Raw genomic sequence first — 26,844 nt, 5'->3', positions numbered from 1 at the left:
TGAAGGTGGAAAAAGCTGTGAATTTATTTGTCTTTCGGTCATTTTTTTACATCACAAAAACCTGACATTTGAAGAGGGGTGTGTAGACTTTTTGAAGCCACTGTAGGCTAACGAAAATGTTTACAGTTTTGTCAGCATGGGTCACTTTCCAAAACAGTACCCCATACCAGCTGCAAGTGAATTCAAAGCATCTGAATTTCAAATTAACCTACAGTAAGTGCACCACTACAACATTAACACTGCTAACATCAAACACAACACGCCACGCTACCATCAAACCTGACACGTCACTGTCCAGGGAACTAACATAGGTATGAAATATGAAAGCTTACCAGGAAAACTCTCATTGCCATTGTGACACAGCACTCCACAGCACAAAATTAATCTGCATTTATACCTCAACTGTGCAAGGGTGGAGTGTGGCAGGAAGATACCATTCTCAGGAATTAAATTTTTTGGGAGCGTAGAACTCAAATGCGGCTTCACCAATCTTTTTTGGTGATGGGAATGGAATTGTCAGGAACTTGGAATCAGTTGATCCGAGGGGGCGGGTAGAGGTGTAAAAAAATACCATGTCAGAAATGTATGGAGGAGCCTTGAACACTGTTAAAAGAACTTTAAAATCGATTCTGTAGTGTAGGGTATAGGCAGCCAATGTAAGGTTGCCAAGACAGGGGATATGTACTCTCTCACTCTGGTCTTTATGAGCAGTCCAGCTGCACTGTATTGTGATGTGGGATGTGATTGTGATGTGATGTGATGTGGGACATATGTGTAGTATTGTGATGAGGGACATATGTATTGTATTGCATTAGCCTATGTGATGTGATATGATGCATTTAGATCGTCTCTGATAAGGGATACAGTATGTGTGTTGGAATTGTGATGTGTCTGTTGTTGTGATGTTATAATGAGGGCTGTGTGTGGTATTGTGATGTGTTCTAATGTGTTGTATTGTCATGTTATAATGTGTTCTTTGTGATGTCTTTTAATAGAATAGAATAGAATAGAATAGAATAGAATAGAATAGAATAGAATAGAAAGCCTTTATTGTCATTATACAAAGTATACTGAGATTTGAGCTTCCCTACAAGGTGCACAGTCCTTAACAGATGAACATAGTCCAGTAAGTGTGAATTCATTGTCATAACAGCTTTGGGAAAGAAGCTGTTCTTCATCCTATTGGTTCTGGCTGGTAATGCCTTGTAGCGCCTGCCAGAGGACAACAGTGTGAAGAGATAGAAGCCAGGATGTGAGGGATCTTTAATGATACTCCTGGCTCTAATAGGCAGCGGGAGTTGTAAATGGTGGGTATGAGAGGCAGGGGGCAGCCTATGATTTTTTGCGCTGTTTTGGTCACCCTCTGCAGTCTCTTCCTGTCAGCCTCAGTGCAGCTTGAGTGCCACACGGACACTGCGTAGGACAGCAGGCTCTCTATGGTGGAACAGTAAAAGGTCACCAGCAAGCTTGAGTCAAACTGTTCTTTCTTTAGTACTCTCAGAAGTGCAATCGCTGCTGGGCCTTTTTTACCAGAGCCGAGGTGTTAGTCGACCAGGAGAGATCAGCAGAGATGTGTACACCGAATTTAAATGAGCTCTTCACATAATGTGTTGTATTGTGATGTTCTAATATGTTATTGTGATGTTATAGTGCGTTGTATTGTGATGTGTTCTAATATGTTGTATTGCGACGTGTTCTAATGTCTTATTGTGATGTTATAATGTGTTAATAATAATAATGATAATACTTTCGTTTTATATAGCGCCTTTCAAAACACCCAAGGACGCTTCACAGAGTGTTGTGTTGGAAAGTGTGAGTGTGTGTGAGCGTTAGTGTGTGAGCGTGTGTGTGGCGCATTGGGGAAAGTGCTTGTGGAACTAGCAGCCATAAGCTTCCAGGAAGATGATGTCTTAAGGGTGTTGGACCCAACATGGCCAGTGAAGAGCGCATTCTGGATGTGGTCAGCTGAAATTGTTCCAAAGAATGGAGGAGCAGCAGCATGTAGGCTCTAACCGGGCCTTGAGCCTAAGGTAAAGGCGATCACCTGTGTGCACCTGGCGATAGCATTATGTTTGTACATAGGGGTGAAGGAGGTCTGTGATGTAGTTTCACTGCAGCATTGCATGGTGAAGCAAGGGTCAACCGTAGGACTTTGTACAAACCGGTCCAGTGCTCCGATTGAAGTTGGACGTTTGGTAATTTCTGAATTAAAATCTCACTCTGTGCCTGTCATTTTCAAACACATTCAATCTGATTCATTAGATGGAGAATAGTAACCCAGTCTGTCTTGTGTTAAACGTTGAGAAAAAATTATTGTCAATTGGCTGGGGTGGGGGGACTTATGTACTCATGTTTGCTAATTTGTTATTTTGCCTTTTACGTCACCAAAAGAGTTCTTTAGTAGTGGCAGTTGAAATTTAGTTCCTTTGCGCAGTGCGAAAAACAACAAAGAAGTCATTTCAGCCATACGGAATCTGTACTGACGAACAATAAAGGTGTCCAGGTATAAGATCATACAGGGATGAGTGATTGGGGACTAAAGATGCAAAGGTTGAATAATGTAGCATATCGTGTAAACTTACATACATTTTTGAATTCCCTTTGATGGTTACCACGATGAGTGATTTGATAAGACATATTTTCCTCTTAATGTGAATCATTGTATAGGTTGCTGTGACTTATTTTGAATATTATGTTTTGTGTGTACAGTTCACTCTAATTGATTGCAGTGTTATTTTGCTATTGAAAATTGACCATATTAAGAATGTTAACACACTCAGTAAATTATGTACTAGGGGTCCTACTACATTCTCCTAAGCACTGAGCCGTCACTTGAAGTTTCACGATATGTACCCAGTATTGACTTCAATAGAGTTAATGTCTCTGTTTGCTGTATATGAAGTCAGCAGAAGTGTAGAAGTGCCTGCTTTTTTGACAATAATAGAGACTGAAGCATCCTGTGCTACAGTGAAAATAAAACGATTGTGTTAGTGCTAGCTTCAAAAGTCAGCCTCCATGTCATCTAGAACCTGCAGTAGTGAAATTGGTTAAGATGTTTAACTCATCTGTAGAGTTAAATCACTTAAGTGTGAATGCGTATAAATCACCTTTTAAAAACATGAAATTGCTTAAAATTTTGAAGGAGATCTTCGATCCTCCACTGCTACATGTAAGGTCAAATTGCGATGTGTTCTACTATGTCTTAAAGTTGTGATGCTCCATCATAATGTGTTAATAATAATAATGATAAAATGGTCGGTTTTATCATAGCGCCTTTCCAAAACACTGTAAGCACGCTACAGAAAGGAAAACATTGTTGGAAAGCGTGACAAGAATACACCACCATTTAAGCTGTGTGAATCATGTGTGTGAAGCATAGGAAGTGAACACTGTTTTTTATATAAAACTATTCATCGTTTAATGCATTTAATGTTAAGTGTTGTCTTTTGGTGTTTTAGCTTAAACATGGCCAGTGATTTATTGTCTCGTCCCAACTCTGGATTGAGGTCAGTTGCAGATTTTCCTAAATTAGAAATGAGTACATATGTCCCCATAGAAGGCTATTTTTGTCACTGGTTTTTAACACTGTACAAGGGACGATCACTGGCCATCTAATGGAAGAGATTGAGTGTTTTGAAAATGATAGGGGTGAAGGAGGTTGTGATTTTATGGGGTACCGTTTACCAAACCTGGAGGGACTTGAAGGTTAGGAGGAGGACTTTGTAGGTAATGTGTGACTTGATGGGGAACCAGTGAAGCTGCTTGAGTATGGGGGTGATGTGCTGCCAGGATCTAGTGCCTGTTATGATCCTGGCAGCAGAGTTCTGGACATATTGCAGTCTGTCTAGGGCCTTGTTGGGTAGACCAAGCAGGCAATTGCAATAGTCCAGACGGGAGGAGATGAAGGAGTGAGTGAGCGTCTCCGTAACTGTCTTAGAGAGTGAAGGCCTGAGTCTGGAGATGTTGTGATGTGTTATAATGTGTTGTATTGTGATGTGTTATAATGTCTTATTGTGATGTGTTATAATGTGTTGCAATGTGATGTGTTATAATGTGTTGTATTGTGATGTGTTATAATGTGTTGCATTGTGATGTGCTATAATGTGTTATAATGTGTTGTATTGTGATGTGTTATAATGTGTTGTATTGTGATGTGTTATAATGTGTTATTGTGATGTTATAATGTGTTGTGATTGTGATGCGTTATAATGTGTTATTGGGATGTGTTCTAATGAGGGCTGTGTGTGTTGTTAGTGGCTTGGTGTTGCAGTGGTTGGGTAATGGTAGAACAGGGTGTTACTCTCTACAAAGACACGGGATGTGGTTAGGAGTGTTAAAAACACTGAGAGGGAAAGTGAGTGAGAGAGAGAGAGAGAGAGAGAGAGAGAGAGAGAGAGAGAGAGAGAGAGAGAGAATGAAAGTGTGAGAGAGGGAGAGAGGGAGAAAGAAAGAGTGAAATAAGTGTGTGTGTGTGTGTGTGTGTGTGTGTGTGTGTGTGTGTGTGTGTGTGTGTGTGTGTGTTGTATCATCTGGCGTGCAGCTGAGAGTTGAGTGGTCTGCTTGGCCCAGTTAGCTGTCAGCATTCCACTACACACACACACACACGCGCACGCACGCACGCACAGACACACGCACGCAAACACACACAGACACAAGTACACTACGCATACACACACACACGCACATACACGGACGCAAACACACACACACACACACACGCAAACACACACACACAGACACAGGTGCACACACACACATGCACGTAAACACACACACACACACACACACATACACAGTAGCATGCCCACAGGCCCACAGATGGCAACCTTCTTCAATGACCTGAAGTGATTTGTAAGGGATAGAGAAAGACAAGGGTGTGTGTGTGTGTGTGTGTGTGTGTGTGTGTGTGTGTGTGTGTGTGTGTGTGTGTGTGTGTGTGTGTGTGTGTGTGTGTGTGTGTGTGTGTGTGTAATTGCGATTGCATATGATAATCAGGCTAGTGTTGTCTGCTCAGATGGTCGATATATACACTTTATTATACACTCTGTAGCCAGGTCCCTACTTTCAAAGTTCTCTAACCCTGTAGGCATTTTTGGGGATACATTTAGGCTATTTGTTTTTTACTTGTACATATCACCATAACACTTTAACAGTTTCTTACTTGCATTAAGAGAAACACTTTTGTATTACAAGTTGTCTGATTTTTTTTTTTTTTTACATATGCAAATAAGGTCTTATCTTCGGGAATATGCAAATTAGGCACATAATCCAAAACTGATGAAGATAAAGAGAAATTTAAAACTAATTGATCATTTTGTTTATCAAAAGTATCTAGGCCTATAGATTTGTCCCATGTCAAAGTCGTCATCAGAAAATCTGAACTCTTTGCATCATTCATTTTGATGCGAGTGATCCAAGCATAGTATGTCATGGAAAGCATCTATTTTTCCATATTTTCCAAATATTTGGACTACACAAATATTTGTCTGTAATGGAATTTGAATATAGCATACAGTATTATTTACATAAATGTGCATATTCCGCACACTGTTTTTTTTCTTTTACAGCTTTATCACTGCATGATATCAGACATTTGAAGACATCGAACAGCTGAAAGTTGTATGTGCTACCTAAATAAACACCAACATTGGCAGTAATTAGATGAAAGAAACCTTAAAGTCCAATTTGAAATAATGTATGGTGCAAATTACCATTGAAATGCATGGAAATGTTTCTGAATAGGTTGAGATCAAAACTTGATTGCATTGCCATCTCTTGTCATTTACCATAAAATTTACCATCATTTACCAAACATATTACTGTGAGAAAGTAGAGATCAAATAGAGGTGAGATGAGATCATAAACACATAAAGATAATGTAGGAAGTGTCAAATAAACTGTTGGCCGACGCAGCTTACTGAATTCGACTTGTCTTCTTTATTAACAACTCACATATATCATGCTGCTTACATGTTTCAGATCTCGTCTGTCTAACACACAAACTCTTGCGTTACTTCCTATATATAATGATGAATATGTTCTCCTCTTCCATCGGTGGCGGCACCTGCTGAAGATGACGCCTGTTTCTCCTCATCTCTCCTCCTCCTGGCGACTTCACCTGGTAAGAACGCGGCGTGCAGCACTCCTGCTGCACCGATGCTTGACCTTTCCACACCTTCTCCCCGTCCAGCTTGGACAGGACGTGGTCACCTGTGTGCAAGGGTGGTAAGTCCCTCACTCCGTGTCTCCGGTTGTAGTAGAATGCCTGTTGTTGTTTGGCTTCTTCATCACGGCGACAGATGAGGTCACGGTTCGGCTGCTTTAGAATGAGGTTTATCTTTAGGGATAGCAGTGTGGTGTGAATCTTACACCCCATGAGCATTTTTGCCGGGCTCACTCCCGTGGATGTGGTTGGGGTGGCGCGGTAGCTCATTAAAGCCAATAGGGGGTCGTCCTGCTTGAGTATGCGCTTTGCAGTTTGCATCATCAATTATCTGAGACGGTCTCTCACGACATTCTCACCATAGGCTACAGTAGGCCTAATATCTGTAGTAATCTTTAAATAAGAGACATACAACACAATAATAAATTGGCTAATATAATCATCAATAAAACTCATTTCCAATCCCCCTACAACCACAACTTTGTATCGCCTGCATTTCACCACCACACCACCATACCACCACCACCACACAAAACCAGAAGATAACGCCGCCTGCTTCTGCTGAATCTAAAAAAGTTGCCTAGCCTGGTAACCTTCCGTTTCGTTGAAATCAATTAAAATATAGGCTATATATTTTTAAAATGCATGCCACCATCGTCTTCTGTTCCACCATGTCAGCGAAAAGGCCACCCCACCAGAGATCATCCATTAATCTCGCACTGTTCGGATTCACCATGAAAAAATCTGTGTCGGACTTTGCAGAGAACAGTCCTAGCCAGCGTCCACTAACCAGACAACTAGCTCCACTGAGCACTACTTCGGATGCTTGGGTGAATGGGACAGTAGGCTATGGGAACGACTCAAATTCAAACTCAAAGTTATGAAAGATAATTAATATCTGTTCATGGCAGTCTTGCGCAAACAACTAATTGAAATGGCCCATGTTAAAAACTAAAACCTAAAACCAAAAACTAAATAAAAACTATCATCGCAAGCAGCGCTGCTTTGCTGACGTTTGTGGAATGGGAAAGGGACTTTGTGGGTTGCAATGACACAGACGATCCAACTAAGATAAACAAACTACGCCCCCGGCGCCTCACTGCCTTGTTTGATGGATTGGATAGAAAAAAACTACAAGGACATCAGCATCTTCCTGGAATGATCTAACAGCTAAAAAGAGTAGCGCGTGGTCCGTTTGTCTCCCTATCATGGTAAGAGAATCACATTCCTTTCTCCCTCTGGATAACGTTTTAAAATTTCAGACATGACACCACAGTCGATCATCACTTCAAACGGAATTACATCTTTAATGCACAGTAAAAAGGTGAAACAAGATGCAAGATAGGTCTAGCCTACAAATGCTAAAACAATCATTTCAATCTCCACTCGTGTTGTGTATAGCCTAGGGTGGCCAGACGTCTGTATTTAGGACGGACCGTTTGTCTTTTTAGGCCGGAAGGTGACCCTCGAAAAGTGCTTCAGAAACCGAACTTTGCTCCACAGCCTCCGAACAAACAGACATTCAGTTCATAAAAAAGAAAGACTTATATAGAGGATTTAAAACCTCTGTTCGGAATAGTCCGCACTGCAAGGCTATTCAAATTCGCAACTTGTAATGACGAACTACTGTCTCCGAGGCGTATGTAGATATTCGGCCGGCGTAATAATACTTTTCGCCTCGAGAGGTGCCACGGTTGAAGCGTCATCAGAAGGAACGAATCAGCTAACTGCTATGTCAGCTGAGATGAGGAGTAAACGGAAGTAGCATGGCTACCGAGGAAGACGAAATCTCGACCGAAAATGTACAAAAAAAGACATCTTCGAAACGCAAGTTGTGTTACATGCATATATCTTCGGTCAAGCATGAAGAAACACAGCATTTCACCAATATACGGTGGAATACATATCGACATTTTCGGCAGCGGCTAGAATTGAAGGGTGAGTGCAGAGACGTAGCAGAACATGTATTGAGTTGGAGTTTGACGAAATTCCCGAGGATGCGGCTCTCCATCCCACATGCTACCGGAGGTTTATTGACAAGCGGGAAATTGAACGAGTCACACGGCGTGTCTTGCGAGAGGCAGAGAGGGGAGATGGCCAACAAGACCCCCGAACTAGCCAGGCTACCTCCGCTTTATCGGCTGTGACCACCACTCCGACCAGGAAACTGCGATCCAGATCAAGCTTGGCCATCACGAGCTCTGGTCCCGTTCTTCCTGCTGTCTGCATGATTTGCAAGAAAGACAGCAAATTTATCGTCGCGAGTGGCAGACGTCAAAGAGAACGAAAACACAGACTTTAACCGCAGGTAAGATTACTCTCACCCCCACCACACAGTCTATGCGAATGCATCCCATCCCCCAAAACACACACACACACACACACACACACACACACACACACAGATGTTAGTAGAAGTTGACTGACTATCTAGCCCACACTGCTGCACAATCATTGTTTTTTTGTCTAATTCTAATATGAATGCACGTGTGAATTAGCATAATGTGTTATGTGTGTGGGTGTGAAATTACATTCCAATAGCCTGCAAAACATCCCCATGCCTATAGTACCCCCAGTGTTTTAGGTTTTAGATGTTTAAATGAATCACACTTTGTCTTAAATAGGATAGGGTATGTTTATATGGATGTCAAAGCATGCCTGATGTTGATATGACTCTGAATATCTGTTCAGAAATGTGGCTCCTCAGCCTGATGGCCTGTCTGGTTAAGGCACTGCTTCTGCCATCCCATCCCCCGTGCCATTCCCCTACCCCCCACTGCCCCCCTCTCTCACTTGTACACTTGGGATTTTTCCGCTTCTGTCCCTGGGCAGCCTCAGTGACCAGGCTCAAGAGGTGTGTCCTGGCTGTGCTGTACATCTGTGTGCTTAACCCCTTAGCACAGCACCTATGTTATAACCTTACTGTCACCAAAATTTTAATATGTATGTCTTAATCTGTTACTCTGCACTGTCATAGCAATGTTGTTATGATGTAGTTTTCAGCAAATAGTGAATAAGCCCGCTGGCAACCCCATCTGCACTGCAGTAAGAGGCTACGGAATGCTTTTTTGGGGGGTGCAACACCCATCGCCATTTTTTTTTTTTTACAATACCACTCCACCAGGAAAAATGTCTAATTGTTTGCCTGTCTATTTATTCATTCTTTTTTCTTTTCTTTTGTACAAGGCAAGTTGCAGGAAGCAGCTGAAGTAAAGGAAGCCAAGAGCATCCTCATTCACATCAAGGACAGAGACTGTGTGGCTCAGAACAGAGAAAGAACAGTAAGTCCATCTTAATTCTATATAGAAACACAGTACAATGTGTGTCCTATGATTGAGACAGTTTGTTCTCACAACATGGATCTCACAAAGAAAGCTCTCACAACACACATCTTCTTCTATATTTTTGTAAGGATTGGGCCAACATTTGATCTGAGCTACAAGTTATTCTGCGAGAGGGTAATCCGCTAAAGGCTACTGATCAACCAAGAGGTGCTGAGGATGAGCCAACTGAGGAAGGCCTTTATTGCCCTTGTGCAGTCAAGTGAAGGTGTTGATGCTTCAACCTACAGGTAATTGCAAGTCAGTGTATTACGAATTTGTCAAATCCAAGGGAAAGTTCACGCATGTGACTTAAAGGACCACTTCAGTCAATTTCAATATGCTGTTGTATTGCTCATACCCTTAACTTGTCAGTACCCGGTGATGGCACATTTTTCGGCTCAGCCCTTTCCGAGATATGAGCTATTCTAATGGGGGCAGCATTTGTTTACATTGTTTACAACATAGGCCTACTCCAAATATTTAAAGGGTGTCGCTGTTTGCTAGTTGTCGGCTGATGTTGTATAACCTTTTGGATGTTTTTGGGAATAAATAAAAATGTTTTTTGAAATGTAAACAAAGCGCTGCCCTCATTACAATGACCAGAATCTCGGAAAAGGCTGAAGAAGAAGAAAAAAAAATCTCTAGTACTGACACGTCCAGGGTAGTGTGAGCATTACAACTGCATGTTGAAATAGACTGAAATTATTCTCTAACACTCTGCTTGTCATCTGCACATACTGTACTTGTAATATTTTGAAATAAGGAGGATGGCAGTAATAGTGTGATGTTCGTTACAGTATGTGCTTCCCTTGGGAATACTTGGTATTATATCTGTTGCATAGCAAGTAAACTCCACCAATATTATTTATTCACTCCGAGTTAATGTGTGAGGGTGGCTATTGCATATCAGCGACTACATGAAGCCCCACTATGCTTGTACTGATATGCCTCTTTTTTTGTTGATTTGTGTTTACAGACAGGATATATTGAAGAAGAGGCTCAGTCGTGATTTTCCTCAGCTAGTGTTCCACACCCCCGCCAAACGCAACACATCTGAACTGGTTTTTGCTGAGAACTTGTCGACGAATGCAGTCTTGAACTTGTTACCATCAGGTGCGGAGACGACTCAGTCCAGCGAAATGAGCCAGACAGACAGCGACACAGAAAGGAGGAAGTCAAAGCAACCAACCACAGCAGAGGAGACACGGACACTTTACACAGCAGCTTTGCTTTTGAAGAGGCTGCTTAGTCACAGTCCTGGCATGTCATGCCCATGGCCCCCAACTGCAGTAAACTTCAATCTCACTGAAGTCATTTGCTGTGGCATGCGCAAAAGATGTGTACCTGGATGCTTTCACACAGTTCATGAAAATGCCGGTTCATGTGTATGCCACTTGTTTTGATTTTTTTATTTGTTGTTTAGTTATTAGTGAATAAATGAATACATGAATACCTGAATGGTCCTTATCATTGATCATTAGATTATTTCCATTTATTAATGTGAATATGAAAAGGTAACCTTATCATCCACTTGCATAATAGTTGTTGGTGCTATAAACAAAGCACTGTTACAATCACTTAGAGGGTTATCAATAGCCTGGGTTATCTATAGCCTACTTATTGTAATTGTTTCCATTAATTGCTCAAAACCACAGTATGAAATGTCAATTGCAAAATTGTGCCTTGTGCTGTAAATAAAGCACTGTTTATGATTTATTTAGAACTTATCCCAATCCAGAGATATATGCATGAGTATTATTTTTGATAATTGTTATTATATGTGAACATGAAAAGGTAACCTTATCATCCACTTGCACAATAGTTGTTGGTGCTATAAACAAAGCACTGTTTGGAGTTACAATCACTTAGAGGGTTATCAATAGTCTGGGTTATCTATAGCCTACTTATTGCAATTGTTTCCATTAATTGCTCAAATCCACAGTATGAAATGTCAATAGCATAATTATGCTTTGTTCAGTAAATAAAGCATTATTTATTATTTATTTAGAATTTGTCCCAATCCAGAAATGTAGGCACGAGTATTATTTTTGATAATTGCTATTATATACCCTCTTCAAAAGGGTATTTTGGGAGATTCTTATAGGTAGGTCAGACAGACGGCTTGTCATTATTTTCAGTTTTTCAAACGGCTTGCCACTTTTTCGCCGTAAATCGGCTACGTGATTGGTTTAAAACGGTCACATGGTGTCCAGTGACGTAAAAATCGTCATTCCCTACAGAGGGTAAGATTTCTTACTAAAATGTCACCGTTTTAACCTACGTGCACGATTACATGAAGCGGACATTTCACGGTAAGTTGAACATAGCTTTGGTCGTTTCATCATCTAAGGGACCTGCTGTTCGGAAGCTGTGGAGCGAGGTTGAACGAAAAGGGCTGTCACCCTACGGCCTATTTCTTGTCCGGCTTGGCACAGCATTACGCCGGACAAAAATGCATTAAAATACATGAAATTGCATCTAAGAAACACAAACTTTTTGGGGGAGTCCCCCCAAACCCCCCGTACAAAAACGGATCTGAGACCCCCATAGGGTCAAGGTTATAATTCGAACCCTGCCGTGTGCGGGCTCGATGTGGAATGTTCAATGTCATACAGCCTGCAAAACTCTTTCCAAGCATCACTGGTGTACTGCGGCCCATTATCGCTAACTATAAGCTCAGGGATTCCGAACCTGGCGAATGTTGCCTTCATGGACCTCACTACCTGTTCTGTAGTTGTGGATGGTAAGTATAGTATCTCCAGATACCGTGAGTAATAATCTCATATTACTAAGTATTGTTTTCCTTTGTATTCACAAATGTCTGTGGCTATCTTTTGCCAAGGTCTCTCAGGCAGGGGTGTCGACAGCAACTGCTCTCTGCGCTGAGTGCGTCTGTTTGTCAGACAAAAGTTGCACTTGTCAATTTTTCTTTTAATGTCCCCTGACATCTTAGGCCACTACACAATCTCTTGTGAACGTTCTCTACACTTGGACAGGCTCTGATGTCCGTGTAGGCGGTCTATCACCTCCTGTCTCAAGGCCTGTGGAATTACATCGACAGCCCAGCGTGATCAGGCCCTCACACTCAGACAGTGAGTCTCTCATGTCGTAGAAGTCTCTAACACTGTGTGAAGTGCTACTCACTCGTTTGGGCCATCCATCCCTGATCAGCTTTCTCACGTGCTGGAGCTGTGGGTCCGCCTGCGTGGCTGCCCTGATCCGGTCCAGCTTGCTTTGTGAGACAGGCCAGCTGTGTGTCGCTGCGTTCACATGGCTCGCAATGACTGCTTCCATGGTGCTGTAACTCTGTCGAAGTTTTGAGACAACATTTTTTCATTAATATTTACAATTATTTATTGGAAATTAACAGATAATATCTTGTATGTAAACTAGCTTCATTTTAGAGATGTTTTGCTCTCAAATGTGCTTCTCTGCCAGCAATAGACTGCTGGGGCCTAGCTGAGTCCAGAAGACAGCTGCCCTGTCGTAAACCTGGGTGTCGGTTATCACAGCCCACTGGCTGAGTAGCTCAGGCCAACTGGCCACAGGGAAGGTAACACTCTGGAGTGACCATTTCCTTATTTGACTGATGCATTCTTGTTCTTGCTGCACTGATGTTTTGACCATGTTTGTTACATGATGTAATACACTTGTGGGGTTTAAATACTGTTCTCAGATGCAGCTCAACAGAGAGCTGGGGAGAGAGCCTTGGGGATAGGGTGCTTGCTGGCACACTGGGGCCTTTTGCCTTAGTGCTAGCAGGTCGCTATGCTATGCTATTGGGACACATGGGGCATTTGGCCACCATGGTTAGGAACTTGGGTTATGCTATGGGTAACTGTAATAACGTAGTTACTATGCTCTCTCACTTGCAATGTACAATAAATTGGTAATCTCTTGGCAAATGGACTCCTTCTCCTGAGTGACTTTATGGCTGCTTCCTTCACTGTTCTCCTGCACAAAGATGGGTAATGTATGCTTATGGCTGATTGAGCCCAATTAACTAAATAATAACTAAGTATGTAGTAGTGATAACAATAATGGAAGTACTTCTATATTATTAGGTATTAATTGGTAAATGGTAAACATTCACGAGTCAGATAGCGGGTAGGATGTTTTATCCATTGTGAACAGGCAATAGCCCAGATTAAGTCTTACTAATTAAATTGGGTTATGGACTATTTTATTGGCCCAGCTAATAATCTTAATTAGCAATGTGGGTTAATAAAAAAGTTACCACAACTCTCCTTCAGCGGACTGCGCAGGGTTCCCACTCTTTTTCAAAAATCATTTTCCAGGATATTTCCAGGACATTTCCAGGACTATTTTTGGATAATTCAGGACAGATATTTAATCCGTCGGACCCACAATTTGGACATACACAGCGACACACAATGCATTTTAGAGACAATGTGACTTTAAGGTTGAAATGAGTTGTAATGAATGAGTACAGTGTGTTAGGGAAGAGGGTACGTCCAAAGACGTCATAAGAGCATAGTATGGCATGGCCGCAAGGGGAGTCACTTTCTTCTTCTGCAGTTAGTACTAAGGAGACTAGTGATAGGAGGGATTACATTAAACACTGACAACTGGATCTCCTCTCTTGACCAATTTTGCAAAGTTACAGAGTTCAGATTTTATCCATTATGGCGTTGCACCCACTGACCATGAGCACAGTGTCTTTAAGCAATGTCCTCGGACTACACCTAACCCAATGCATTTTCCATTGAGTGATACTTCTTATCCAATGTACGTTATTTGCTTAGTACTGGCGGCAAGGTAAAATGCAAAGCCACTACCGCCAGGGCCGGAGTGTGGAACAGGTCATAGGACATAGTGAATTTGTGTCAACTGTAATTAAGGCTGAATGACAGCTGTAATTTAACCACAAACTGAACATTGACGACAGGCCATCCTATTTTGACGGGGCCGGAACTAGCAGCAGCTCCTCGCACCCACAATGCAAATCAAATTGCGGAGTTTCCAGTGTCACAATTTTTATCGATCATGGCCTTGCATCCACTGCGCATGGTGTCCCCGGGCTACGCCCCCATACTACACCGTGGCCAATGCGATTTCCTGCGAATAAGCGTTCTTATCCATTCTATGTTCTTTGTCCAAAGGTATTGGCCTGGGTTACGGTTGAAGATCACCAGCTGTCCCGCTAGTAGGAATCTGCTGGAGCTTGGCGACCACACCCTATGTCAAATTTCGCAAGCCCAGCACGTGCAGCCTCTGTTCAATTGAAATGCTTTCTGATCCACAAAACGTTTATTTGGAATTAAATGAAAGTGCAATGTAAACTCACATTAATGTCACATTATCTCAGAAATTAATACCTTAATAGTCTCTCTCTTATCGCAAAAATTAGTGTAGGCCTACTTGGATTTAAATGCATTCTCCACAAGACTTGACTTTGACTTTTTTGCTCACCAACCATTGTGGTCAGTGGTTTCTGTGTTTCTGCAAGCCAGTTTTGTTGCCAGTTTCTTTTTCTCTGGAATATTCTTGCATACAAACAATTGATGCGACTACTGTGATTTGTCACACCAAAGATCAAACTAGCTTTCAAAGTGGCTAGTGAGACTGAAAGCTCTGATCTCCACAAAAGATAGCAGTACAATTGTTTGTAAGGAAGTGCTAGTACTGCCTATTTGTAGGCCTATTATGACCGTAAGCAGGTTTTCGAGAGATATATAATGCCATGATATCAGCTAGCGACTTCTAGTGACTTTTGGCAACACTGAGTCAAAGAATATGACTGTGTATACGTGTAATCAAAGATGGCAACCTGACCAAACTGTGTGTGTGTGTGTGTGTGTGGACAATAATGTATTCAATAGGTGGATATAAATTGAATCGTCATGTCTAGACTCGGACAAGAGTAAAAATTATACCACAAACAAAATCGGGAAAAAGTTGAAGGAAAAAAAATCCAGGACAAATATTTTTTTCCAGGACATTTGGTGAATTTCCAGGACTTTCAAGGACTTGAAAACACATCTCTAAATTTCCAGGTTTTCCAGGACGTGTGGGAACCCTGACTGCGTGACAGTTTGTCGGATATGACCAACGTTTTGCCCGGTGCATACTCGACCTTTGCATTGAAGCGCATGAGCCTCATCAAAAGTCTCTGACACCTAACAGGCACCGCGTCTAGGTCTTTGCTGTTTATCAGCGGCACCAGCGGCTTGTGATCTGTTATGAGTCTAAATTTGTCCATGCCTACCAGGTACTTCTGGAACCGCTCACAGGCCCATACTCCCGCCAAGCATTCCTTCTCGATTTGAGCGTACCTGGATTCCGCGTCCGTTAATCTTCTGGAGCAGTACGCTACAGGCTTCCAGCTCTCTCCGTGCAGCTGGAGCAGGACTCCTCCCATCCCATAGCTACTCGCATCCGCTGACACTGCGGTCGGTCTCTGCTGTGGATCATAGTGGCCCAGTACAGGCGAGGTGACGAGGGCTTCTTTCCAGCGCTGAAACGTTCGCTGATGTGGCTGGTCCCCTTTAGGAGATCGTACAATTGGCCTGCGACGTTTGCCATGTCTGGTATGTATTTGCTCATGTAGTTTATCATGCCTAATGCACGTTTCAGTTCATGTACATTGGTGGGCGCATCCAACTCTCTGACGGCGGTCACCTTTTCTTTTCCCGTTGGCGTCCACAATGTGGTCCAGGAAGTGTAGCTGTGGTTGTGCATAAACACATTTTTCTTCATTCAGCCTAAGGCCTACTTGCTTCATCCTTTCGAGGGTGCTTTGCAAGTGTCTGTCATGTGCGGCCTTGTCCTTTCCATGCACAATCACGTCATCCATGTACCCTACGACTCCTTCCAGACCATCTAGCAGCTCATGCATTTTGCGCTGGAATATCTCTGGGGCTATGTTAATCCCAAACGGAAGGCGGGTAAAACAGTATCTCCCGAAAGGTGTGATGAATGTGGTTAGGATTCTGCTTTCTTCGTGAAGCGGTATCTGCCAAAAGCCTGAGGCAGCGTCGAGGGAGCTGAACACGGTGGAGCCCACCAGCTTGGGCAGCGTCTCATCTGTGGTAGGTAGCTGATAAGTTTCTTTCTTCAGGTTCTCATTCAGCTTCTGGAGCCCAACGCAGATTCTGACGGCGCCTGACGGCTTCAGGACTGGCACCATTCTGTCGCTTGTGTCACTTTGACAATCACGCCATGTTCCTCCATGCACTGTAGCTCGGCTTGGACTTTAGATAGGAGTGGCAGTGGGACTCTCCTGGCTGTGTGTACGGCATGTGGTACAGCGTCATCCCGAAGGTGTATCTTCACCAGGTCGGTCATCATGCCCTGGTGGACGGCTGCTGCCTTCACCTGCTGTACTCGCTTAACCAGACCCATCTCCACTGCTGTGTCTCTGCCCAGTAAGTTATTAACTGTAGGCCCTCTAGCTACATATATACTGAATATGTGCTTTCTCTGTTTGTGTAATGTGCTAGTTGTAAATTGTCCCATGATGTCTAATGTTCCGCCTGGACTGTCTAATGGGCCATGGTGTGGCTCCAGCGCTCTTTCTGGTTTCAGTGCCTTGAATGTTTCCATGTTCGTTACAGTGACGTCAGCACCTGTATCTATTCTAAATCTCACTGGTGTGTACCCTATGTGAATTTGCTCAGCCCATTGCTCTGCACTGCTTTGTTTTTGTTTACTCACTGCACCAAGGTAGAAGCGTCCTCGTCATGTCCTTGGTTAACTTCCCTCACAGTCTTTGTCAAGCATTTTCTTTCCCAATGCCTCTCCTTCCCGCACTTCCTGCATTCGGAATCTGTTGCTGGGCATTTGGCTGCATTTTGGTGCCTTTCTTTACCGCAACGATTGCACTTGCTCTCCCCTTGGTAGCCGTGCTACTGTCCTCCGTTCCTGTCTCCCTGCGGTTTCCCTCCTTTCTTCTTGCACCGCCAGTGGAGCCTGCTGCTCTTGCTGGGTTATCTGTTGTGCTACCTCTTCAGCTTGCCTCACCATAAGCACTGCCTTTTCGAGGGTTAAATCAGAAGTTAATTGCAGTTTTCTTGACAGGTCTTTATCCCTTATCCCGACGACCAATTTGGTGTTTGGTGTTCATTTTTCTTATCACCAAACTCACAGTTCCCACTCAGTTCGTGCAGGGCTCGGATAAATGCCTCCGCCATTTCCCCTGGTTTCTGTTGCCTTTGGTAAAAGCATGCCCTTTCATGTATTGTATTCCGTTTTGGTATGAAATACTCATCAAACTTTTCCACGACAGTCTCATAATCATTTTCATCTTCTTCCTCCGTGAAGGTAAAAGTCTTGAAAATATTTTCGACTTCGTTGCCCATTGCGTGAATTAGCGTGCTAACCTGGGCGTCTGCATCCTCGAGGCTTAGCTTTGAAGCTGACCTGAATCGCGTGAATCTCTGTCTCCACGACGGCCATTCTCCCGGTTTCTCAAAGTTGAAATTTTCTGGTGGCTTGAACTTTGCCATTTCTGTGCGTGTATTCTCTCCTAGAGCACTTCTGACACCATGTCAAATAAACTGTTGGCCGACACAGCTTACTGAATTCGACTTGTCTTCTTTATTAACAACTCGCATAGGCCTATATCATGCTGCTTACGTGTTTCAGATCTCGTCTGTCTAACACACAAACTCTAATAGTGATGAATACGCAATGCACCTTTTACATTACAGATACCTTGACAGGAAGAGTCATCTGCATGCAAAGAGAAGAGATGAAGAACGCTCTGAATGTCTGTCAACAGCATTGATGTCAAGGCGAGGGTGTGAAACAACTGCAGATGTTGGACAGAGTGAGTGCAGATTGTCACTCTCTATTTCTTACCTCATGAGACAGTCCAAAACCTTGTAGTACCCAGACAAATCAATTTAAATAAGATGGGGTGCATTTACATGGGGTGCAGTCTAATGCTATTTGAGACATCCCCTTGGCCATTCTGCAAGACACGTCTGGAAGTTGCAAAGTGCAAGCTTCAAGGCAGCTCATTTTAAAAAATCTTTGCCTGACAAGACTGTAAGAACAGTGATTGTCCGCTGATAAAACACCTCTCCACTAGGGATGTGCATTTCGGGCAAAAACACTATTCGAAATTCGATGGCCACTTAACATTCAAAAAAAAAAAAAAAGATGTGCGTCTGCTGACTGTAGGACTCCCACCGTCATCCTTTGAAAACATGTAAATTCCGCCGACGTATCATAAAGAGTCCAATACTTTTTTTTACTGTGGCCTTCCATCTACAGCACGATGGGTGAGCAATCGCTAGAAAATGCTGTCCAGCGTGGGGGGCACTCGTCATTCCGACATAGCACCATTCAGACATGACGCCATTGCGACATCCCGTCATTCCGACATTTTGGTATCACCATTCCGACACTTGTGGGGAGCTGTCCATGGTCGTGGTGCTTAATGTTTCTGTTGACAACACTTTCATCTCCGCCTATGGCCTGCCTAGCCAAGGTCTGTCCATGGTGCTGATATTGTGGTACTCTAGCCAATAGTGTGGTCACTGTGAGAAGAGTCAAACTTTTCCTCCTAATTCATAGCAGCACCCGAGAAAATGTTGTAAAAAATGACAGCCTATTTTCAATTTCAGTTCACTGTTCAGTATTGCACGCAACTTTAATGAAGTTCATCCACATGCACGCCACAAAACAATAACCCACGCGGCAGCAGGACTATTTCGCTTAGCCTATATTCCTTTACAAAAAAATGTCCGAATGTCACAAAAATCAATTGCAAAAGGAAAGAATAGCGAGCGCTCTATAGTCTTTTCTCCAGGTTGAAGGGGTGCATCTGGTTATTCCTTTTAGGGCTTGACAGACTTATGAACTGTATCCAAAGCACTCTCCTTTGAGTCAAGGTAGTTGAAGTATTAAAAACCCTTTATTTTACATCGGGGTAAACATGTTAAAAACGCCGACCGGTTTCAGCCGTCTGGCCTTCATCAGGGCGTGGTTACAAAAATGTGTCACAAAAATCAGTTCTTTGCACTGTCCTTAATTAAACCAAACGAAAAAAAAAATATCCACATAGAAGAAATCAAGTCTTCAGTTTCTACGTTACAAATCTTAAACAAAAATGCAAGCCGTGGCGCAAATAGCCTTCCAAACAAAGTCTCTCGCGGCCAAAAGTGACTGAGCTCACGTCTGTGAAAAAAAGGGAGACTGATCTTTAGAAGCTGGTCAGAGAAAGTCACAAATTATAGAATAGAAACTAAAGCTGTGTCTCAGATAGTGCACTTGTGCACTATGTTTCAGTGCGTAATTAATACATCATTCACACTGAAACATGAACACTGAAGTGCCCAATAAGTCTTGGCAAATCACTATATACTGTTTATCTATATACTTTGTTTTCTGTATTGTTTTGCTTTCAGGCTTTTTTTGCGGGGGGTAGCACCGGTAAGATATGAAAACTACTTTCACCCCTGTTTCCGCTTCACACAATGCAACTCAAAACGATGCTCTATGTAGCCTGCGTTAGTTCTGCCAGGAAGACTCAGATCACCTGTGCATTTCGCAGAGCCAATCAGCGGCTGCCATCTCCTTTATAGCGACATGTCTAACTCTCCCTTCTTGCTGGCTTTAGGCATGGCCGGTCCGAAATCTGCGCGTGCCAAAACGTTGTTTATTGCAGTTAAATGTTTCCTTTATCGTCGTTTCAGGAGCATCAATGATTATTATCTCTCATCACTCCATTCACGCTGTTAATCGAAGGCTGTCGTGCCGTTTCGCTTCTTCTCGAGGCTATTTTTTATTTCAAGTCAGTTTTAGGATCTCGCCATGTCTAGGAAGCTGGCTTCGGCGTCTTCATTACATGTCGGGGTTTCTCTGGTGCTACGTTTTTCTCTCTTTCACCGTGTGCTCTAGTCCTACTATCACATCGACATCTAATTCGGACGCCCGCAGGGACAGTAAGGTTGGCAGCGCGTGCTTTTTGTGATCACATGTGCCGTAAGTCAGCGAGGCGTGCCTCTCATCGTCGTTTAAAATGTGAATGAACCTAACTGGTTCATCTGGTTGTCCATTGACTGATCGTTCGTGCATTCGTCTGTAGCCTTCGTGGCGTGGTGGCAATGTGTTGTGCTTTACGGCGTGTTATGTGTAGCCTACTACAGTCGGCTCTCGCCTCTACTTTAGTCATGCAATTCTCCCACGAGGTTCTCGTTCCTAAGGATCGGTTCGTCATCTCTATGGGAGTGGCTCAATTGTCGACCTGCTACATTTTGCATAATCCGTTTAATTATCTGTTTCCGGTGACGTTGCCCATGCTGTGCATCATTTGGCTTCGCACTCGCGTACGTGCAGGGTTTTTTGGAGTAGTGCTGGTGGAGTTCTTCGCTGGCGCAGTGGCATTAAGCCTACCTGATTAATGATGTGAACCAACCGGCTCTTTGTTATTTCTAGGCTATTTATTGTCTTGACTTTGATTCATTGACCTTTTAGTTTGGCTATACCGTATTTCATATTAATGTTTGTGCTTTCTTGTTTTACTGTTGCTTTTGTACCGCGGTTGTTAGGCCTACATGGCCCTCAGTCCTTCTATTTAGGCCTTGCCGTTGCCGCCTTGGTCAACTGCCTTCGTTGTTTCATGCTTGAAAATACTTTGGCATAACTTGAGGTCTGGATTTATGCGGTTATTGATGTGGGTACTCTGGTTTCTAGGTAAATGACTTAAAATATTCGTAGTTGTGAATGTAGCACGCACCTAGCCTAGCGCAGCCAGACCCGTACAGCAAAAAGCTGTACCAGGGTCTAGGAGAGCTGGGCAGCAGTGTGGGCGGGATAAACGGTTGCTTCAGCACTCAACGTCACGCAATTGGATGGCAAACAACCAATCCCCACACATTTCTGTGTAACGTCACAGCTGTCTCGTGCACGCGACACGCCCCTTTGTAGTTGAAGCGGCAATTTCGAGCCGTCGTAGCAGTGAATTCGTGTGATGACCACAGCCACAAACAAGTTTCCTAATAAATCGTGTTTTCACTTATACAGTTCAAAAATGCATCGTTTTCAACCACATGGCCCTCCTTGATCAATCAGCGAAATATCGAGCAATTTGGGGCTTGTTAAATGGTTATATTTATGATTGTTGTCAACATGGCATGTTCGGTGTTAGCTAGCTAGCTGTATACCCATAACTAATACATGGCTAGCCGCTAGCTCGGTAGACCAGGTGTCATTCCCATCTATTTAGTAAGCGACTTACAGACTTCCAAAGCTCCCAAATGTCTCGTTTTTAATGACATGGATCTTATTAGAATTTGGGGCAGGCATATAATACAAGGCTGGATACCTAGCTCTGCTATTGACGACAGGTTAGCTAGCCACTAGCGAGGGCCTCTTTGTAGGTGTAGCGGCAACTTCCAGCCGTCGTAGCAGTGAATTCGTGTGATGACCACAGCCACAAACAAGTTTCCTAATAAATCGTGTTTTCACTTATACAGTTCAAAAATGCCTCGTTTTCAACCACATGACCCTCCCTGATCAATCAGCAAAATGTCGAGCAATTTGGGGCTTGTTAAATTGTTATATTTATGATTGTTGTCAACATGGCATGTTCGGCGTTAGCTAGCCAGCTGTATACCCATAACTTTCCCGGACTGTCGCTCCCAATGCAGGACGCTCCCCGGTCAGCTCGCTCCCACTAGCCAGACCGATCCCAACGCCATATAACGGAGCTAGTTATCTTTTTGATGTTCGTTTTTTGTTTCTAACCCTAGTTTTTTTCTAAGCCTAACATGGATACCTAGGTCTGTGTTGTTGACGACAGGTTAGCTAGCCACTAGCTTGGTAGACTCGGTGTCATTCCCATCTATTTAGTAAGCTACTCAAATACTTCCAAAGCTCCCAAATGTCTCGTTTTTAATGGCATGTGTCTTGTTAGAAATTGGAGCAGCAATTTCATTCTACACCTACGGTAGTGGTCTGATAATAACGTGTGACTATCTGGTTTTGTAAAATGCTCAACTTAGCTTACCGAGCTAGTTTAAAACACCGAATGATCAAATGGTAATGTGTTGAGATCTATTTGTGCCCCATAAGTTCATGGTGTATTATTACATCAATCCATGTCAGCCACGAAATGTATTATCATCCAGGCTTTTTAAATTAAGTAAACACTTTCGTGCTGTACGTAGCACGGACGGACACCATGCTTCTTCTTAGAAAGTTCCTGTTTACTAGGTAGCCCGGCCCCCCTCGCGATTTGATTGGCCCTGTCATCGGATAACTTTCAGCCTCGCAAAACGACCGGGGTCCGCTAGACTGCCCCCGGGAGCAAATTCAATTTGCGGTCGCTAGGGGCGTCTAGATTTCTAGGCTAGCACGCACCGCTTTTCGCTCATGATTCAGAGACTTTGTGCCGTGATTTCGCATGCTAGCACCAACGTTTCTCTCACTCTGTTTGGCATGCTAATTAGCTTTGTCCATTGCCGGGACTCAGTGTGAATAACCACACATCAAAACGATACGTTGATAATTGCCATGTTCTTTCGTTCTAGGTTAACTACTGGCGAATGCACGCTGCATGTTCCAAGTACACGGCTGTCGGGATTATCGCATCCACGTTCGCAGCTGGAGCCCTTTCCACCTCCGATGCATAGTATAGTATTTGTCCCTCTCTTTCCGCCGTCTCATAGGTTAATTCAATCAACACTGTGCCGCTGCCTGGAGACCTGTGTGACTCGGCTTTTCACTGCTTCGTGCATGGTTTTCCGTGGCTCACTTTTAGTTGTTGTCATGCAAATGGACCCGGGATTCTTTTGGGGGGATCAAGATGCGGTACAAAGTTTAACTAGCTACACGCTCGTCTACATTTTAGGGGCGCACCTATCTAAGTGCATTTCATTTCAAATTATTACAATTGCATAACTTATGATCGCTTTTTCTTTCACGTGCAAAGCAGGACCGTTACTACTTGTTGTACGGTGCGACATCCACCTGAAGTAGGAGGCCTCGTTACAAATTGACGAACTTCGATACGAGTATCCAACCCTCGAACCATGCACAAGTTCCCGTTAACCTCTCTGCTCTCGTAGGCACGCCAGGCCCTCTACCGCACCATGAATCAACCGTTGCAATTTGTTCTCACTGCTAATTTCACCCGTTCTTTGTTATCTCGTGGCTGTCTCGTTCTCCTTTCTGTGTATATGCTGCATGCCAGTTCTGTTAGCAAACCACAACGCTTGCCTAGTCGTGGCAAGGAAAAGGAATGCTTGCCTAGCTATGGCAAACTGTCATTGTTGCTGACTGTAAACTCTATCTTTCCTTCCCAGGTGCTCAGATGGTCATGCTGTCCACACATTGGGGCCCATAGCTGCCCATGTGCGTTTCCTACCGTCATGTATTTCCTTCATTTATCACAGGTTCAAAGGCCTGGTGCTCCCTTAATATGTCCTCAGAAGGCCTACAGGATGTCATTTGGTTTCATGCACAGTGACTCTGGTTACCCTAACTAATTTTCACTCATCTCTATTCTCCTCCCATAGGGTATACCTACTGTGAAGTCCATACCCAGGCGTCCCGTTTATCCATTGTTCTCTCGGCTTTCTCTTTGAACTCGTCTTCCTTTTAGCACTTTACAGTTCCTGCACTTCAGTTAATTCCCGTCTTCGTCTGGCTATTCTGAATGGCCCTCCCTACTAGGCCTCTCCGTACATTTCTCGAACATCTAAGTCCGATACTCTCGGGACTGGCGTCATGGTTACTATTGCACATCACTACGCCTCTTTCGGCCCTCATGCTTTATACTGCACTACCTTTCTCCTCGACCCAACACTTCTCAGTCCTCACCACCCATCGACAGGTGCATGTTTCCGGTCTTTAACTCCAAGACCTGAAATTTCAATACGCCTCCAATTCGTACGACGTTTGGCTTTCAATTTCATGCACGCGGCTGGGATCAAGGTCTCCCATAGTTTGGTCTCTGCACCTCCATTCAACTCATCTTAAGACATAGCCAAATCCATGCCCAACGCGCCCGACTCACGATACCCTCACGAATCACCCTCGACATCTTGCACACGCTCATCGTAACGCTCTGCGGTCGCCCGTTTTCACCCTGCTGATGTCCCAAAGCTTAAGCTTCACTCCGTGACGGTAAATAAGGTAATCTTCCTCACACGTAAACATTGGCGTTGGTCCCCACCCCGTTAACTGTTCACTCGCACGTTGCGTCGTTTCACGCCTCTCTCGTACTGCTCCCCGTGTGAGCGTCTGCTTGCTCATGTCTGTCCGTCACCTCTTGTTTATCTGTCTGTCTGTCCGTCCGTCCGTCTGTCCTAGTGATGGCAGTCCAGCTCAAGCGCGCCGGAACGCGTTCCAAACCATCAACAGCGAAAACCATTAATCCACTGTTCCGAAATTCGCTTCAGTACGGAAGAACCACGCGATATATTTCGTATGAATCAGTAAACTGGTTCAGTTTTCCGAAAGCAGCGTTCTGCCACACGAACAGCAGGCGCGCACAAAAGTGTTTGGCCTGTTGCAGAGCCGTCTACCAGGTTGCAGTGGAGAGAATAGATATTTTAATGACTGTCATTAGGCCTGTAAGTCCCACTCGATAAGACAAGTAGGCCTCGACATCATCATCATAAGTTATGAACACTACAAGAAGACATTTATGTTCAGCAACGCTTTATTCTGATCGTCCAAAAATAGCCTAATTAAATGAATAAATAAATAAATGAGGCATCGTAGCCTTTGCAACGTCGTCTACCTCAACTGCCTCATCAGTAGCCTAAATGTCAAACGTCTGAAAGTTAGCATGCAAAAGTATGAGCTCAGTCCAATAATGGGGGTCATGTCGCAGATGATGAGGGCACAACATCTCAACTTATCGAATTGAGCCCGTTTATTTGCAAACATGGCTTTTCACCAGGAGGGGGCCCTGTTACTCAAGCTTTAAGTACTAACCCAATTTTGAAGCGATGTGCCTAAATGGTTCGGAGCTTCAACAAGGCTTCACTTGCCCATCATCTGTTCCGTCTGCCTGTTGGTCCTTATCTGTTAACTGTTTTATATTATAATTTATAATGTCTTGCGCTCATTGCTATCGTGCAGCCCTCTCACTGCTATCGTGCTGCTCTCTGCGGGGTCAGCCCAATGTTCCCACGGCCCATTGGTCCCACAGCCCATTGGTCCCACATTGCTAAGACTTTTGTGTTTTTTCAAAATTAGGCCCAATGGTCCCACAGCCCATTGGTCCCACATCACTAAGATTTTTTAATTTAATTTTAGGTCCGTTGGTCCCACAGTCCATTGGTCCCACAGTCCATTGGTCCCACATCACAAACAGTTCAATGGGCTGTGGGACCAAGGGACCCACTAGTTTGACGCCCTCTCTGTACTTCACATGGTAATCAATTTACCAGCGATTTAAGGTTAGTGTTAGGTTTAGGGTTAAGGTTAGGGTTAGGTTTAGGGTCAGGGTTAGGGTTAGGGTCGTATGACGTAAGCGGTAAGTACAGAAAGGGCGTCGAACTAGTGAGTCCCGTGGGACCAATGGGCCTAAAAATTCAAATAAAAAAGCAATGTGGGACCAATGGGCTGTGGGAACAATGGACTGTGGGACCAATGCTGTGGGACCAATGGGCCTAAATAATGAAAAAAAGTCTTAGTGACGTGGGACCAATGGGCTGTGGGACCAATGGGTTGTGGGACCAATGGGCTGTGGGACCAGTGGGCCGTGGGACCAATGGGCTGTGGGACCAATGGGGCGTGGGAACATTGGTACGCTCCCCTCTCTGCCACGTTGGCTGCCCCCGGGAGGGCCTCTGTGCAATTCCGTCACCTTCTGCGAGAGGGCGCTCATGATTCATATGCTAGGTCAGTCGATAAGGTAACCTCCCTCACACGCGTTGGTGTTGGCTCTCATTCTGGTAACCATTCACACGCGCACGCTGCGCCGATTAGTGCTCACCACACACTGCTCTCCGTGAGAACGTCTGTCTGCCTTCGTCCCTTATTTTCCTTCTGTTTCGTGTTCACTGCCCCCGTGAGGCGCAATCACTGCTTCCCTCGTAGGCACGCGCACGCTGCGCCGATTAGTGTTCATCACGCTCTGCTCTCCGTGAGGGCGTCTCTCCGCCATCGTCCGTTATTTTCCTTCTGTTTCGTATGCATGTTTACCTACTATTTCACTGCCCACGTGAGGCACAGTCAATGCTCATTCCTAGGCACGCACACGCTGCGCCGATTAGCGCTCATCACGCACTGCTCTCCGCGAGAGCGTCTGTCTCCCTTTGTCCATTATTTTCCTTCTGTTTCGAACGTATGTTTACCTACTATTTCACTGCTCCCGCGAGGCACAATCACTGCTTCCTTCGTAGGCACGCGCACGCTGCGCCGATTAAGAGT

At 44.0% G+C, this 26,844-nt stretch overlaps 1 long non-coding RNA gene across 1 annotated transcript; it reads left to right on the top strand.

Annotated features, from left to right (window-relative positions):
* Positions 1–7,994: 7,994 nt before the first annotated feature.
* Positions 7,995–11,893, top strand: LOC134459938 (uncharacterized). The gene is made up of 4 exons (XR_010036910.1): positions 7,995–8,471; positions 9,350–9,444; positions 9,576–9,734; positions 10,463–11,893. It is a non-coding gene; the product is annotated as an uncharacterized LOC134459938 (long non-coding RNA).
* Positions 11,894–26,844: the final 14,951 nt, after the last annotated feature.

Source organism: Engraulis encrasicolus, chromosome 2 (assembly GCF_034702125.1).
Source record: "Engraulis encrasicolus isolate BLACKSEA-1 chromosome 2, IST_EnEncr_1.0, whole genome shotgun sequence".
NCBI classification, from domain to species: Eukaryota; Metazoa; Chordata; class Actinopteri; order Clupeiformes; family Engraulidae; genus Engraulis; species Engraulis encrasicolus.
The sequence above is the reverse complement of the archived record's forward strand: the minus strand, read 5'-3'. Positions and strand labels throughout refer to the sequence as shown.